The sequence below is a fragment of the Cebus imitator genome, unplaced genomic scaffold (genome assembly GCF_001604975.1).
Source record: "Cebus imitator isolate Cc_AM_T3 unplaced genomic scaffold, Cebus_imitator-1.0 Scaffold24, whole genome shotgun sequence".
NCBI classification, from domain to species: Eukaryota; Metazoa; Chordata; class Mammalia; order Primates; family Cebidae; genus Cebus; species Cebus imitator.
In genome coordinates, this window is record NW_016107339.1 from 9,398,664 (window position 1) to 9,410,462 (window position 11,799).

At 51.1% G+C, this 11,799-nt stretch overlaps 1 protein-coding gene across 3 annotated transcripts in view; it reads left to right on the forward strand.

Moving 5' to 3' along the window:
* CPNE5 (copine 5) overlaps positions 1-11,799 on the forward strand; it is a 102,377-nt gene that overhangs the window by 5,774 nt on the left and 84,804 nt on the right. The window lies entirely within an intron of this gene.

Consider the following 11,799-nt stretch of genomic DNA (forward strand, 5'->3'; position numbering starts at 1 on the left):
AGGCTGGATTGCAGTGGCAGAGTCATAGCTCAATGCAGCCTCCAACTCTTAGGCTCAAGCAATCCTCCTGCCTTAGCCTCCTGAGTTGCTAGGACTACAGGCACACACACCACCACGCCCAGCTAATTTATTTATTTATTTATTTATTTTTTTGGTGGAGATGGGCTCTTACGTGGTTGCCCAGGCTGATTGTCTGATCTCAAACTCCTCCAGCCTGTGCCTCTCAAAGTACTGGTTTTACAGGTGTGAGCCATCTGGCTCCCATAATACTTTTATATGATTCAAACTAAGATTATTATATTAGTTCTCAATTGCCGTGTGACAAATTACCACGACCCCAGCAGCTTCAAACTATAGCCATTTCTCATTTCCTAGTGTCTGTAGGTCAGAAGTCCATGCATGACATAAACTGACTCTTCTGCCCAGGGTCTCACTAGGCTGGAATCAGGGTGTTGGCAGGTCTGTGGTCTTATCCGAGGCTCTGAGTCCTCTTCCAAACTCGCTGGTGGGTGGCAGACTTCAATTTCTTGCAGCAGAGAAATTAAAGTTCTGTTTTCTTGCTGGTTATTTGACCAGAGTGACTCTCAGTTCCTAGAGGCTGCCCGCAGGCCCTAGCCACGTGGCCCCCTCACAGCATGGCAGCTCACTTCTTAAAGGCCAGGAGGAGATTCTCTTCCCAATCTGCTATGACAGAATCTTATGTAAAGTAACTATAATCACGAGAATGAATATCTAATTGCCTTTGTCATACGTTCTAACGCAATCGTGTGAGTGACTAACCTAGTGTAGTCTCAGGTCCCGCCCACTCTCAAGGGGAGAGGATTATACAGAGGTGTAAGTCAGGAGGCTGGAATCTTGGAGGCCATCTTATGTTTCTGCCAATCACAATTACTATGTCTTTTAAACTGCGATAGATAGTAGTATTTTCTCTTTTTGCTGATTAGGAAATTGAGGCTCAGAGAGGTTAAGGGACCTCCCCAAATGTACTTACACAGTGAGTACATTTTGGAGACAAGTATCTAAATTCTATTCCCTCAGACTTCAAGGCCTTGAGGGCTTCTTGAGATTGGAGGTTGGGTTCTTCAGGAGGATCGTGGTAGAGGCCTAAGTACCAACTATGGTTAAGTGTGACCAAAAGGCAGGCTGTCTCTCCCCAGGGATGGGAGAGGCCTTCCTTGCTAAGGGATGCCGCCGGTTCTAAGCAGCAAACCCAGAACTAGGGTTTGCCAGAAGCCGGCCTTCCGTGCCATCCGGACCATATATTAGTAGCTTACCATACCTCCTCTCCCAGCTCACAGTTCACCCTGTGCAGACTCAAGGCAATCACTGGAGATGCTCTACGCTTGGGAAGAAAGGCTAGGGAGGAGGCCGGGGATTAGGCTGGAACACTCTGGGGCAGGGAGGAGTCAGGTTTGGGTAGGAATGATTCAGCTGTAGGTAACAGAAAACCTGACTGATGGTGGCTTAAACCTGAAATGCACTTATTTTTCTCAGACCACAGTGAGTCTGGAGGTAGGTTATCTCAGGGCTACTTTGGCAGCTCACTTTATCAACAAGGACCCAGTTGTCTTTCTACTTTGCTATCATCTTAGCAGTAGACCTCGTTGTTACAAAATGGCTGCCGCTGCTTCAGGCATCACAACCGCATCCAAAGACAGGAAGCTAGGCATGAGGCCAGAGGCCTCTCTTTAAAAAGTTCTTTTCACCAAGAAAGTACAATCCTTTCCAAAATTCTCTCAGTAACTTTCCTTTCTACTTCAGGGGCCAAAGCTGGGTCTCACGTGCACTCCTAGACTAGGGACAGGGGCCACCTTCCCTGATTTCAGGGAGTCATCATCAGATCTGAACAATGTGGATTCTGTCAGCAGGAAGAGAGTGGGCGGATAATGCTTGCTGGATGGGCAGCCAGGGAGTCTATAAGGCCATTTGGAAAGCAAGGAGGCTTTCCAGGAGCCTAGAATTTGCATCTCTGAGGCCTCCTCCCCAGATTTTCCTGCAGTCAGTGGACAGCCAGTGTTAGGTGACTGATTCTCGAAGCACAGCTTGGTTGGACCCCTAACTGCCTCTCTTTCTGCCAGTTTGCCAGCCAAGAATAAAAAGGCTTAGTGTGGCCAGGTGCGGTGGCTCATGCCTGTAATCCCAGCACTTTGGGAGTCCAAGGCGGGTGGACCCCGAGGTCAGGAGTTCAAGTCCAGCCTGGCCAAGATGGCAGACTTCCCATTTTAGTAGAGACAACCCTGTCTCTACTAAAAATGCAAAATTTAACTGGGAGTGGTGACAGGTGCCTATAATCCCAGCTACTAGGGAGGCTGAGGCAGGAGAATCACTTGAACTCGGGAGTCAGAGGTTGCAGTGAGACAAGATCACATCACTGCACTTCAGCCTGGGCAACAAAGCGAGACTCCATCTCAAAAAGAAAAAAAGGCTTAGTGTGATTTCAAAACACTGAAAGGTGCTTCAGTCCCCTAAGGTCTCTTCTGCTGGCCTCGCACAGACCTCACAGTCACAACAGGGCAGCTTTATACCTTTGGGTATGGAAGAATCCCGGGCAGGACACTGAAAGTCAGTGCCACTCCTGGCTTATCGTCTCTGGGACCCTGGCCAGATTGTTTAAGTTCTCCAATCTCAGTTTCTCCATTTGTAAACTGGTGGAAAATACTGGTGCTGTCCATATCCTCTGTCTTCATTGCTCTGAAGAGATTAAGTCTGTGACATTCTATATAAACTGCAATGTGCTAAATCAACTTAATCATGGTAACAGGTGCCAATAACTGAATACTACTGACACATTCGTTTATTTGATAACTGATATTGATCTTCATTTGCTATTGAGAGGCTTTTGTTGGGGGGGTGGGGGATGGAGTCTCACTCTGTCACCCAGGCTGGAATGCAGTGGCCTGATCTTGGCTCACCTCAACCTCCGCCTCCCGGGTTCAAGCAATTCTCCTGCCTCAGCCTCCCAAGTAGCTGGGATTGCAGGTGTGTACCACCACGCCCAGCTAATTTTTGTATTTTTAGTAGAGACAGGACTTCACCATGTTGGCCGGCTGGACTCAAACTCCTGACTTCAAGTGATCCACTCTCCTTGGCCTCCCAAAATTCCGGGATTACGGGTGTGAGCCACAGCATTCAGCTGAGAGGCTTTTCTGTGCCAGGCACAGTTCTAAGTGCAAGGGATATGGTGGTGAACAAGACAGACGAAATTCCCTCATTGAACCCACATGGGAGTGGGGTGGAATATAGATAAATATACACATTTTTAATCAAGCAAGTAATGTCTGATAGGAATAAGTGCTCTGTAAATAAGTTTGTGGCTGTTGGGGATGCTTTAGGTCCGAAAGGAGGACGCGGAGGCAGGGTGATTAAGATAGAACAGCAGGTGCAAAGGCCCTGTGGCAAAAGGCCTTGGTATGCTTGCAAGACTGCAGGGAGACCCGCGTGGCTGGAGCGTGTGGGAGATGAGGAGGGGAGGAGGATGAGGCCAGAGAGGAAATGGAGGCTGCAGGTCACTGGCTTTGTGGACCATGCTAAGGAGTTTGATTCTAACGGCAGGAGTTCTGATTGAAGCTTTAAAAATAATTCTGGGCTGAGTGCAGTGGCTCAAGCCTGTAATCCCAGCATTTTGGGAGGCCGAGGCAGGCGGATCACCTGAGGTCAGGAGTTTGACACCAACCTGGCCAACATGGTGAAACCCCATTTCTACTAAAAATAGAAAAATTAGCCAGGTGTGGTGGCAGGTGCTTGTAATCCCAGCTATTCAGGAGGCTGAGGCAGGAGAATCGCTTGAACCTGGGAGGCGGAGGTTGCAGTGAGCCAAGATCACGCCATTGCACTCCAGCCTGGGCGACGGAGCAAGACTTTATCTCAAAAACTAGAAAAAAAAATAAAAGAGGCCGAACACAATGGCTCATGCCTATAATGCCGGCACTTTGGGAGGCTGAGCCGGGTGGATCACTTGAGGTCAGGAGTTTGAGACCCACCTGGTCAACATGGTGAAACCCCATCTCTACTAAAAATACAAAAATTAGCCAGGTGTGGCAATTTGCGTCTGTAATCCCAGCAACTCAGGAGGCTGAGGCAGGAGAATCACTTGAACCCAGGAGGCGGAGGTTGCAGTGAGCCGAGTTCATACCACTGCACTCCAGCCTGGGCAATAGAGAGCAACCCCATCTCCAAATAATAATAATAATAATAATAATAATAAATAAAATAAAAAGAATTCCGGTCACCGTGAAGAGAAGGGACGGGTGAGGGTGGGGGGAGGCAGGCATGGAAGCACATTGCTAGACAGAAGGCCACTGAGACCCCCGAGTGAGAGGATGCTGATGGTGCGGTGCAGAGGAGCGGACAGATTTTGGTGTATTTTGAAGGAGAAACATTTAAGATTTGATGAATGGGACAGGAGGGGGAATAAGGGAAAGAGAGGAATTGAGTGTGCTTCCTACGTTTTTGTTTGAAGCTGGTGACCTCACAGCAACTCCACAGGCAGGTATGTGACCCCATGCCCAGATGAGGAAGCTGAGGTGAAGTGGCTTGTCCAGGCCACATGTGGCCATGTGGGGACTCCAGCGTCTGAGGCCAGAGCTCCTGCTCTCTTCCCTTGGCCACATAGCATGAGAGGGACAATTATTACAATAATTAATAACAATAAAAATGCAAATTGCCCCAGGAAGGAGAGCTCTTTAAGCCATGTGAAAATTGCTTTTTAGACCTCTGTGAGGTTGCTTGGCAGGGAGATAGGGAACGCGGGTAAGGAACGGGATCTGAAAGGGGAGATGGGCATGTGCCAGGGGCTGGGTGCCAAGGTCCCTCTCCTCCTAGCTCCCGCCCTGCTTTCCTCGGATTACTTCTGCCTGTTAGGTCTGGAGCCGGGCAGGAGGAGATGGGAAGCCCCCCAGTTCTTCTCTTTAGTCATTTGTCTGGGGGCAGCTCCCAGAGGCTGAGGACGGGAAATAGGAGAGTGAGGAAAAGAGGGAGCAATGCTGGCCCAGATGAGGCTTTGGGAGACCTTGGCTTTGGTAGCACAAGCACTCCCCAGGGCACCTTTAAATGAGCATGAGCTCCAGAGTTCAAATCTCTGCATGGTTCTTGTCAAGCGGGTGACACCAGGCACACCGCTCAGCCTCAGTGGCCTTGCTGATAGAATGGGAGCAAAGTCTACTTTCTGGGGTTGACATGGGGGGTAAATAGAGTGTCACAGGCTAAGTACATAACAAAGGACTTGCCACAGATTATATACTTGATGTATGTCATCTCTCTCCCACCCCACTTGCCAAATGTTTGTGTTGAATTGCTCCACACAGAAATGGGGTGATTCTGGTCAGTACCTCAGGGGCTTCTGTAGGACCATCAGGATTCCTGTTTCCTTTTTTTTTTTTCTGCCGTTCCTACACTCAACTTTTTTTTTTTCCTCTGTCGCCCAGGCTGGAGTGCAGTGGTGCGATCTTGGCTCACTGCAACCTCCGCTTCCCGGGTTCAAGCAATTCTCCTGCCTCAGCCTCTTGAGTAGCTGGGACTACAGGCGCCCACCACCATGCCCAACTAAGTTTTGTAGTTTTAGTAGAGACAGGGTTTCACCATACTGGTTAAGCTGGCTTCGAACTCCTGACCTCAGGTGATCCACCCACCTCAGCCTTCCAAAGTACTGGGATTACAGGCATGAGCCACTGCGCCCAGCCTCCTGTTTCCTTTTTTTATGTATTTATTTATTTTTGAGACAGAGTCTCGCTCTGTCACCCAGGCTGGAGTGCAGTGGTGTGATCATGACTCACTGCAGCCTCGACCTCCTGGGCTCAAGCGATCCTCCCACCCCAGCCTCTCGAGTAGCTGGGACTACAGAGGCACACCACCACAGCCGCTAATTTCATTCATTTTTTGTAGAGACAGGGTCTCCCTGTGTTGCTCATGCTGATCTCAAACTCCTGGCCTCAAGCGATCCTCCTGCCTCAGCCTCCCAAAGTGTTGGGATTACAGGCGTGAGCCACTAGGCCCACTCTGGATTTCTGTCTCTACCTGACGACCTTGGCTCTCCCATCCCCACTCCCTCCTCAAGGAAGGATGGATAACCAGTGGGCAGTGGTGAGAAAGGGCATGTAGGGCTTGGGTCCTGCTAAAGCCAAGCTTTAGGGAGCAGAAGGGGGAGAAGGCGGAGCATTCCTAGGTGCCGTCTCATTCGCCACAGGCCTTTATTGAGCACTTATTGTGTGCCAGGCACTGCGTTGCAACTTACTATGTGCCAGACACTGTTCTAACTGCTTTGTATATGTGAACTCTAGTCATCTCAGGAAACTTCTGGGAGGGTGGGACTGTTATTACCCCTTCTTTACAAATGGGAATACTGATGCACGGAGAAGCTAAGTGACATGCCAGAGGTCATACAGTAAGGGACACAGCTGCGTGTCACATCCAGAGATGAAGCTTGCCATCTGTGCTCTCAGCGCCCCCATTTTTCACCCAAGGTTGGAGGGACGCTTAGGGCGAGTTGCTGGGAAGAAGATAAGCCAGCTTTTCTTGATCTTTTTAGACTCCTGAATGTCTTTGGGTATCTAATGAGAGCTCTCCAGAAGAATGCATCCATGTATACGGTATCTATCTATACCAATATGCCATCTTTGCTTACAGCTTTGGGGCTCCACGACCTCCATTATGGGTCCTGCTCCAGGAGCATGTGTTTCTCTCTGTGCTGCAGCCAAAGCCTTTGCCCAGTGCATTGATGCAGCATTTGTGGGCTTTGTTTAGAGACAACCAGGGATGTGTGATGGTCAGTTCACCCAGCATCTCAGCTCAGGAGCAAACAGGTCTCCTTTCTGACTGAGGACTCCTGGAGGCAGAGGCTGTGTCTCCTGGTCAGACGGGGCTCCCCGAGGGCAGGGTTGTGTCTCCCTCTCAGACTGGTACACCCTAGTCTCTACCCACACCTTACATTTTGTTTTGGTTTGTGTTGTTGTTTTAGAGATGGGATCTCACTCTGTTGTCCAGGCTGGACGCAAACTCCTGAGCTCAAGCGATCCTCCCTCCTTGGCCTCCCGAGTAGCTAGGACTACATGTGCCCAGCTTCTTTCTTAAGCCCTCCAGATGGGAGGTGTTACCCTGTGGCCCCTCCTTTAGCACCTGCCAGGGGCTCTCATTTTGCCCTTCCAGGGCTTTCTGTCCTTGCTGGGACCTTGGAGTCTTCTGACCTCCCAGCCCAGTGAATGACCATTTTCTCACTGCCACTGGATTGGAAATGCTTCCTCAAGGGTAAGCAGGGAGGAAGAGGGGCTCTTGGCTCTGCTTCCTTGGCCTTGATTTAAGGAACAAAAGAAACCAAGCTCCAGGCTGCTGTGCAGACAGTGGAAGGGTTGTATGCTCTTTTTGAAAAAAAAAAAAAAAAAAAAAAAAAAAAAAAAAAAAGAATTTTTTTAAAAAAAAAAAAAAAAAAAAAAAAAAAACCAGAGTATGTATTTCCTGTTAGGAAAAAAAAAAAAAGATTTCTCTTTGTGCTCTCCAAAGACAGAAAGTGGAGGAAAAGTACTTGTGGTCTGGTCTTGTCTGTGCACTCGTGCCTCTGGCCCTTGTTCAGGGTGGGAGACCCGGTTTCCTCCCCAGGCTTTTGTCTGTGTGCCTGTGGGCAAGTGACTCACTGCCCCCGAGCCTGGAAGTCCTCAGTGGGTCAGGGTGAGGATCAGTGGGGAAGACGCTTTACCTTGGAGAACCTGCCGGTGCTGCACGTGTGTGTATTGTTGTCTGTGACTTTACAGTGGGGGAAACTGAGGCCCTAAAAGATGATGTCTCAATATGCAGTATTCGGACGGCTGCCATCAGAGACATAATGGGGGACATCTGGGGGGCACTTGTTTAGACATGGCTTCTGGAGCCCTGCTTCAGACCTACACAACCAGACTCTGCGAAGAGCCCAAGGAACTGCCATTTTACACCCAGGGGCAGGAGTGAGCCCCAGAAGTGCGCAGCCCATTGTTCATGGGGTGAGGCCATCCCTCCAAAGCCAAGAGAGGAGACTTACCAGGCCCTGAGGCTTCTGTTTGGACAGGTTATTAGGGAGAGGGATGGATGGAGGCAAGTGTGGACAAGGTGAGGGATCAGAGGGGGTGTAGGGCGCAGGGACCTAGGGGAGGGGCAGAGGGTCCTCAAGGCTGAGAGGGGGAATGGAAGGGAGACTGACGAGGGCTGAGCTGGGGAAGGGATTCAGAAGGGAGCCCTGGGATTGTGTTGGGGGTAGGCTTCTCCCTTGGGCCTGTGAGGTTGGAGGGCTTGTGCTGTGCTTGTCACCAAGTGCTCTGAGCATCCACCGAGTGAGTGGTGGCTCCGCTCAGTTCCGGGCCTAGGACAGCTGGCCTCTCTGACAAGGCCGACTAGTCCCAGGGGCTCCACATATCGAATCTCCACAGCAGCCCTGAACTATTTTTACCCCCACTTTACAGAGGGAGAAACTGAGGCACAAGGAGGGCAAGCCACCCGCTCAGAGTCAGGATGTGAGCTCAGCTTGTCTGACTGCACAGCCCATGCACTTGACTGCTACACGCCACAGCTGAGGGGAAGTACAAGGGGCTGTGCACCACCCAGGTGGGGAGATGCAGACCGCGCTCCCCTATCAGGCCGTTCTTTCATCCATCCAGCTTGCCAGGCCACTACTCTGACTCAGGTGCTAGGCTGGCCTGTGGCAGGGGGGAACCCTGCCGTGGAGGCATGTAAAGCCAGTGTGAGAGAGAGATACACCCATGATTTTGCAACCGAGCATGTACAGAGTATGTAACGGGGTCCTCCAAGTCAGAGGCTTGCACACTCCAGGCCACAGGGAGCTCAGGGGAGAGAAGAGCAAGTCGCTGTCCATCAGTGTTCAGGAAAGGCAAAACTGAGGAAGGACAGAATGATCTGGAAGGATGGCAAGAATAATTTCAGCGGAGTGGAGGAGAGAGGGTTTGCTTTATCCTTGGTTGCTAGTTGCCAGGGTGACACATGTTTTAGGACTCGGTGAGAGTCCTGAGGTCACTGGGCAAGGAGTCAAGTGGTTAGAATCTATTTCTTTATCTAGCTGTGTGCCTCTAGCCCAGCTGGGAAGTGGGCAGGGTCAGGAAAAACTCGTCTACTTGTTTTAGAGGATAAGATCTCTCCCTCCCACCACCCGTAATGCACGTGCACACACACACACACACACACACACACACACAGCGTATCTAGACTGAAATCCAGGGTCTCACTCTCTTTCTCCCTAACCTGGATATGACCAGACCCGAGTTCTAGAGCCACACTTGGAGGAGTCCCAGATCTTGGAGGGGTCAGGTGTTGCTCCTCCGAGTCTCACATTCCTGACTGGTAAAGGATTTGGAAAAGGTGACTCTGAGGTCCTCTCCAGCTTGAATATTGGAGGATTTTATGGAATTGCTTAATTTCATGATAGAATTCAAAGATAAACCTAAAGCGCTTGCTTTAGTAGAGAAGTCCCGTCCTCCTCATCACTTTTAGCTCCTCGCTGTGCTTCAGGTTCCACCACTGTAGAGTCATCTTTGGTGTTAAGACATTTGTCCTTTGTTTAAATCAAGATAGACACTCCTACCCCCAAACTTAGCACACTTCAGGATGAGAAAGTCACCCAGGGATGTCAGCCCCGCTGGGCGTGAGTGATCGTATGTAGAAGTGGTGTCTTACGTAGACCCTGCTGCCTACTTTCCAGAGCTGCCTTGTGCATCATTTCATCTGATGCTCTCTGTGGAGGGTTGGGAGGTTTATCAGATGGTTTCCAAAGTGACAGCTGGCTGGGACTGGGTCTGGGCTGGTGGAGGGGCTGGTGGGGGCCAGGAGAGGGGTGGTTGCCTGTGGGGCAAGGGAGGGCCAGCAAGGGGTGGCTGCCTTTGGGGAGTGTCCCCTGGATGTAGAGACTGGAGTCGGGAGGGGTGACAGTTCTCCAGGGACTGGTTTCCTGAAGCTGTTTGGAAATTCCTCTCTTGGGGGCATCTCTGGGAATCTACGCAGGGGCTGGAGCTGCAGGGATTCATGAATGCGATGTTCTATGTGTCTTTGTCAGGTTTTGGTATCAGAATAATGCTGGCCTCACAGAATAAGTTGGGGAGAAATCTCTTATCCCCAATTTTTTGGAGTTGTTTCAGTCAAAATGGTACCAGCTCTGCATGATACTTCGGTAGAATTTGGCTGTGAATGCATCTGAGCCTTGGCTTCCCCAGGCACCGCGGAACGCACGTGTAGGCCTCAGGCTGCTCGTCTGCCTGTTGGTTGATCTTTGGCTCCCACCTTAGGGTGCAGGGCATGGGTGGTAGGATTGATTATGGGGTCAAGTTGCCTGACAGGCTGTCACTGCTGAGGGCTTTGATGACAGTGACTCAGGGTAAGGCCTCCTTCTAGACCTTTCTGTCTCTACCACTGCTTGCTGTGGGCCACGGCTGCCCTTCGCCTCTCCCTGGTCTTTCGTCTCCCCATCATGGACGAGAAAGAAGAACAGATCGTCCTCAGGGCCTCATCAGCTCTGACATTTGTTTTGTTTTGTTGTTGCTGCTGCTGCTGCTGTGTTGCCTCGGCTGGAGTGCGGTGGCGCGATCTCAGCTCACTGCAACCTCCGCCTCCCTGGTTCAAGTGATCCTCCTGCCTCAGGCTCCCAAGTATTTGGGATTACAGGTGCACACCACCATACTGGGATAATTTTCGTATTTTTAATAGAGATGGGTTTCACCATGTTGGCCAAGCTGGTCTCGAACTCCTGACCTCAAGTGATCCACCCACCTCGGCCTCCCAACGTGCTGGGATTATAGGCCTGGCCTAGCTCTGACATTTGAAGTTGACTTTCAGGAAGCAACACAGACCCGTGTTGACTGTTTCTTTTCTCTGGAAAAGCAGTTCAAGGGGCCGAGGCACTCGTGGGGGTTTGTGGGCGTGGAGAAGGAAGGTGACAAGATCCCTTGGGACCTGTGGGCAGGAGGTGGGACAAGGCTGAGATGGTTGGGAAAAGAACCAAGTCTAGAGGGCAGTGTTGGCAGGGGCGGTGCACAGGCAGGAAGGGCTTGCCTGGCAGCTCGCCGGGGGAGCAGGGGAGGGAAGACCTGGTCAGCACGGGATGCGGTCATGGGTAGGTCTCTTGGTGGCCTCTGGGACTCAGTCCCACTGGGACTTCTGAGAGACTGTAGAGCAGAGCTGTCCCAGGGTGAGTGAAGAAGCTGAGCAGTTAGCCCCCCAGCCCCTTCCTGTGGGTTAAGTGCCACCCTTGGGAGCATAAACTTTCTGGCAATTGCAGCGGCCTGACCTGCCTGAGAACGCCCTCAGGAGAGAAACAGATGCAAGAGGAAACCATGGGTGTGTACAGGAACTGTGAGGGCTGAGGGGATACAGGCAGGGCATCAACAGCCTTCAAGACTGGTACTACCATTGTACTGATGAGGAAGAAGAGACTCAGAGAGGTTGAATCACTTCCCAGCCAGAGAATGAGTTTCCCCTGGACTGTGTGGCTTCCCGATGGCGGGAGATCACTGTGGAATGAGGAATACCAGATGCGCAGGACGCAGCCTGCCCATCCTTCCTACCTCTCCCCTCCACTTCCACGTCTGTGCCCAGGACCAACCTTGCAGGGCAGCATGAGAATCGGGAGCTCATATTTGTAAAACGGCACACCACCTGACCCATCACTAGGGTTCGAGTGGGAGCCTTCATTGCATGGAGGCAGGGCAAGGGGAGCTTAGCACCTGTTGAAAGACCACTCTGGGCTGGACTTACGCCTGTAATCCCAGCACTTTGGGAGGCCAAGGCGGGTGAATCACAAGGTCAGGAGTTCGAGACCAGCCTGGCCAACATGGTGAA